We start from the raw sequence: 6,233 nt of genomic DNA, 5'->3' as shown, positions 1-6,233 counted from the left end.
TATGTTTATTTCACTACAGATCACAAATTCCATATGAGATTTCTAGTCTTTTCTTTACAAATTCAATGTTGGCTAAAAATATTAATAAATAATGTAAGAAATATGAATGATTGTAGTTAGAAGTCTGATTTACATTATAAAAAGCAAGAAGTTACATTCCTCGGCAAGATTCGAACTTTCGATGTTTGGTTTTGTCATCCAACGCACAACCACGGACCTATTCAATGCTTATGTTAATAACCTACAATTTAGCTGTAGCAATGTGGTGTCATAACTTGGGGTTTGTTTATTTAATGTAATTAGATTTAATTTCATTAGTTTCACAACAATTGGACTTCCTGTCATATAGATATTTAATTTAGGGTTGATTTATTAACTCTTACTATGCAAGATGCCTCTTATTTCAATAATTCTATATCATGTTAAATAGTCATTGTCTACACTATCGTCATCTCTCATTTCTCATCGTAATGGCGAACCGACGTGACATGAGACAGCGAGTTATAGCTCTAGTTGAGGCTGGATATGGGGCTAGATCTGCTGGCCGTTTGGTCGGTGTTCCTGGAAGTACAGCCGCGAGGTGGGTTCATAGTTACCAAAATTTTGGGGAGGTCGAAAATCGCCCTATTCCTGGGCGTCCGCGGATTTCTTCATTGTAAGAGGATGCTCTTTTATTCGAGACAGTTCGATAGGACCCCTTTCTGACTGCTAACGAAATAAGAGCAGCATCTAACTTTCCCGGCTCTTCACAGACTGTGATCAGCAGGTTGAGGAACCGCGGTATTAGGAGCCGGAGGGCTGCGGAAATGGAAATATTGGGGGAAGCACAAGCTGTCGACCGTCTTGCCTTCGCTATCAATCGAGTGGATTTCGATTGGAGAAATGTAATTTTCTCCGACGAAACAACCATCTCGAGTGATTACGAAGGTCCTGTCCGTCTCTAACGTGAGGATGGTCTCCGACATGATCAGCGCTATGTGCACCGACGTGAAAGATCGGGGCGCTTTAGCATATCGTGTTGGGGTGGATGTCTTACGATGGACCTGGCGTTATAGAACGCATCGATGGCCGGTTTAATGCGGAAACTTACGAGCACATTCTGGAAAATATATTCCTTCCCTCCGCCCGAGAACGTTTTCCCGAAGGAACATTGCTGTTCCAGCAGGATAACCATCCCGTGCACTATGCTGCAAGCATTCAAAGATGGTTTCAAAGGAGACCCGAGATCGAAATCATTCATTGGCCTCCGAAGTCAACTGATTTGAATGTCATCGAAAATTTATGGGCGGAATTGAAAAAGGGATGGATAGCCACCTATGCCCACCGACGCCCTCGAAATCGAGACGAATTGTGGGATCAAGTTGTTGACACCTGGGAAGATCTCGCCGGGGATCAGAACTTATTCCACAATCTCGTGACATCCATGCCGGATCGACTTAGAGCTGTAATAGAAGCTGATGGCATGTGGACTAAAGAAGCTGATGGCATGTGGACTAGATTTTAAGTTAACAGGTCTCTTTTTGTTTCTTATGATTTTTGTTTGAGGAAGAATACTTTCAACTTCCAAGTAAGATTTTTTTTTTTTTGACGAGGTTCAGCCCACTTGTAAGACCCAGAAATTGGGCATAAATTATTCCATATTTTTCGACAAATTAGACAGTCGAGGAACTCTGAACAAATTAATTACACCTCAATAAAAAAAAGTTTTACTTGGGATCGAACACGAGACGTTTCGGTTATTCAGTGGAACCGGCACGCTACTATATGAGCTACCGAGACAAGACAGTGATAGCAGCAGTCCAGAATGTAGATCCCTTAGCAGGCATTTGCCATTCGGTACAGTGAAGCAATGATATTTTGGGACTCGAGCTATGTTGTGAAATCCTGGCCTTAAATGGCAGTCTTCTTCGTGATCCTTATTCTGGTCCTTGTCCTTGTTGTGGTCCTTGTAACAATTCTTGTACTATTTGTCATGTTATGTATCGTTACGTCGATATCGAGTGAACCGCGCTGTAGAACTTTAACTTCCGACGACCAAGAATCGTCTCATTCTTTTTAAGGGTAACTGTACGTAAAGTAATATCACCCACTAAGATAAAAAATAATCTGATAGCTACATTATATTCGCAACACGAAAATGGCGTCCCATTACAACCGTCTTGTAACCTCTCTGTACCATAACATAACCACGTTCAATATTATAATATACCGTGTCGAAAGCACTTGATCCTCGTAAAAAAAATACGCTTATCAATATTAAGTAACTATTAAATCAGTACAAAGTACCATAATCCCAATTTGGCGCTGCCCCTGTACGGAAGCGTGTCCGGGCAACGGATATAGATAATCTCTCAATAAGGGTCTAGGCGCCACAGAATGTATTAAACGCAATGTAGGAGTCAAAGAGCTCTAATAAATCAACGGGAAGAAAGAAATCTGAAAACTCAGTAGAATCTGGTTTATACATAACTGTGGTCAATTGTGGACTCCTCCATACCTGGACTTGTTGAAAGGTTGTATGGTCCAGGCGTAGGTGTTCAGCTGCAGCATGCAATCCTCCGTGACAGAGGCGTGGCTATTTACGCAGAGCACAGCCTGCGGGTTCGATACGGAGCCCAGCCCCCAGTCACGCAGCAACCACTTCAGACGGATGCACCTTATGTTCACCAAGTAGAAGCTCTGAAGCTTGCGTCCGCAATCTGGATGGCTTGGAGCAGTCGTGTTCCTCCTGCTAGGGCAACGGATATACGTAAGGGTCTAGGCACCAGAGAATATACTAAACCCAATGTATGAGTCAATGGGGTCTAATAAATAAATGGAAGAAAGACATCTAAAAACTCCAGTTTCACTGAACATAGTGAGCTGCGAGCTCATAAGGGCTCTTTTAACAAAATGACTAGAATATTACTGTCCCGCGAGTAGACTAATCAAGATGTCTTTAATACGGTACTGTTAATTGCATCTGATCCATACATTTCAAGCATGGAACAATCTTTGCATAAAGAAGTGTACATTAGGTACAGCTATAGGCCTAATTTGGAAAATGAGTTAAGCGATGATAGTTCAGATTCTGACTGACAGCTGTAATGGTTATGTTTCTTAGTCCGAATTGTCTATGATTTCAACATTATGTCTACCGGTAGGCCCTCAGCGACTTATGATATAGTTTCTACAAAATGGTATGAGAAATATATGTTTGTAATGATAAGTATGTACTAATGTAGTTTTTCTTAGCTAACGGGGATACTTTGATTACTGGTTTCAGAGCATGGCGACATGGCAATGTCACAGGAAAAGCATTTTAATATAGAACACGATGGCTAATCAGAGGAACTACATGCTATTTCAGATGGAGGAATAATCATATAACTTACTTGCAGCTCAATATAAAGTCGATGGCATTCCAAATAATTACAGATGATGGATTTTTCAGCACCTTCTCAAAACGCAGATAACTTAGTTGAATATTGACGCTGTCGCAGGAGTGCCAACAACTCCATATAAAAGTTTTTACTACATGGGTGACATCTAGTGGACTTCGTTGGTGAATATGTTGTACAGAGTTTGCAAAGTAGTTAACACAGTTTACCGGTAGATGACAATCAACATTTTTGTATTACAATGGTCAAAGTATACCCAGTTTACGGTACTTCATTGTAATTCGTATGCTTAATTGATATTTATTATTTCAATTCACTAATTTATAATTGTAACACTTTACTATTTCAAGATTTGACTTTAGCCCCAATCTCTACAATTACTTATATATTAAAAACAAACCTTTTTGCTTCGTACAATTAAACTTCGGCAATTCTGACATCCGTCGTTATTGTATATTTCAATAAACAGATACATTAGTCCCCTTGCCTCTAGCACACATGAAACAGTTGACTGAAATCTGAGGGCGTTCAGATAGCGATCAAATTCGCAGTACACTCCAAGACAGCATTTTCAAATGCAGTGTTGCCAATAGCATATATGTCATGTTGCATAAATATTACAAGTTTCCAATACAATACACGCAAAATTAACGTGTTTCACGAAAGCAACAATTTTGTCTCTATTTTACTTTATTACATTCTAGATGGCACTCAAATGTGCATGCGATTATCGATTTCGACATTGAAATTGATGCACAAGAACCACTGCCATCGTGATCTAATACAGGCCGTAAGGTAGACCACGTGATCCGCTTAACAGCTGATCGGAAGGGCGGCCTTTCAACCATATGAATTAGTTGGAGTGCATGAAGAATAACATATATTTCTCTGAAATGTAGCGTAATTGCATCAGTAAAATTTGAAACAGTGATTGTGACACACATAATTCACTAGCAAATTAATGTCTAATCACAGTCTACTATATACAGTCAAGAAGCTTGAGTTTTGATGGTGCTACAAACAAAAGACTGTGACGGTACTATTTTGCATTACCTGTAATGAGGCGATATTAGCGAGCCTAGTGGTGAGCAACTACCTAATGTTTGCATATTTACTACGTATTGAGCTTCGCGACTGTATATACTAGACTGTGGTATAATAATATTTTTGGTGTGAAAATTACGTTGTTCCAGGCAAAGTTCGTATGTGTAGTACCTGCCTTTATTTCGATTAAATATTGTGCCCTTTTCGTGGCTAAGTGTATTTTTGGTGGTATTTTTGTGAAATTAATACTATTTTCTCCCTCCTAGTTTTCAACAAATTTTCATATCGGAGATAATGTGTATTCGACAAAACATGTTTCTAAAAATAGTTTCACACGACGTAATATGTGTATGTTACGATGTTGCCTAAATGTTTAATGAAACATTACCAATGAATCGGACTACAGATCTGAAAACTAATAAAAACAGCTTATACAGTAATCAAAATTGCAGTTACACCAGTGTTCCACTCACCGTTTCTGATATACATTTTCCCGGCACAAAATACCCTTTCCTACTCATATATGGCTTCCCAGCATTTCTTAAGGCCTTATTCTTATTATACTTCCATTCATGAGTGTTTGTTTTGCGCTTCCGGCTTTTATTTAATTGTTTTTCCAGCACTAATACTCACAGCTTGTTTCGCTACTTCCACCATTTTAGAACAAATACATCACTATTCGCCGGAATACCAATATTGAAACCAAAATTCTAACCTTTGAAAAAGAAATTATGTCACTTTATGTCCGCTAGGCGGTGACATTTCTTCGATAGATCACTATTCCACTAAAAACGCAACTTTCGACTTTTTGTTGGTTACATCTCTTTTCGGGGTAAATATTTATTAATTTATTCATTTATAGAATCTTTCAGCGTTCCCACGGAAATGTCTCATGGACAAATCATAACTATAAACAGAGCAGAAATAAAAAATGAAATTAAAGATGAGAACGGAAAAGATCACGAAAGAGAAACATTCATAATAAAATATAATAATCATAGTAAACAAACATATTAAAATGCAAACCAAAGCTTTTCCAGGAAACAAAGTATGGTACTTTTTTTTTAAGATGGAACTTGACTGTTAAGCGGCCGAGCTTGGAACTACAGTGCTATGTTGCCAACTTCGAGCATTAAAGTATATTTTATGTTCGAAGGTTGCCAATATGGACTTACCATGCTGTCAGCTGATGGAAGCTATACCAACACCACCTACAAAGAAAGCCTTGCAACAAAATCTGAATATTTTGTGACGTCTGACGTCATGCTGTTTGGGCCTAAGTGTTTAAAGCTCAGGCGGGAAGCTGGCATTTTCCACATGATTCTAGTTGAGATTATTTTATGTTTTAAATGACGTGCATGTAAAATTACATTCAAGTAGTGCAATATTAACACATTATAAGGCATAATATCTCAAAAGTGCAGTATGCCGAACTGTAGAGGCAATTACTTAAATGGACCGAAAGTGAGTGTGTTTTCTCTTTTCCCACCAAGGAAGACCAAAGTTTAAAATGGATTAGAGCTATTCATCGGAAAGATTTTATTCCTACGAAAAACCTCCAAGGTATGTGTAATGTTAGATTACTGGTATTCTTTTCATACTAAAATCACATTAAAGGATAAGAGCATAGTTTGCTAACGTAACACAACCTCTCCTTTCATTGGTCATTCACGATCCAGTTTGAATTATCTTGTAGGTGTGTGAACTTCATTTTAGAGAACATGAGATTGAAAGAACTACAAGTATGTTTGATGACAAGATTGGGAAGTTACTCACTGCACCTTTGTCAAACCCAAGATTCATAAAAGG

The sequence above is a fragment of the Periplaneta americana genome, chromosome 17 (genome assembly GCF_040183065.1).
Source record: "Periplaneta americana isolate PAMFEO1 chromosome 17, P.americana_PAMFEO1_priV1, whole genome shotgun sequence".
NCBI lineage: Eukaryota > Metazoa > Arthropoda > Insecta > Blattodea > Blattidae > Periplaneta > Periplaneta americana.
The sequence above is the reverse complement of the archived record's forward strand: the minus strand, read 5'-3'. Positions refer to the sequence as shown.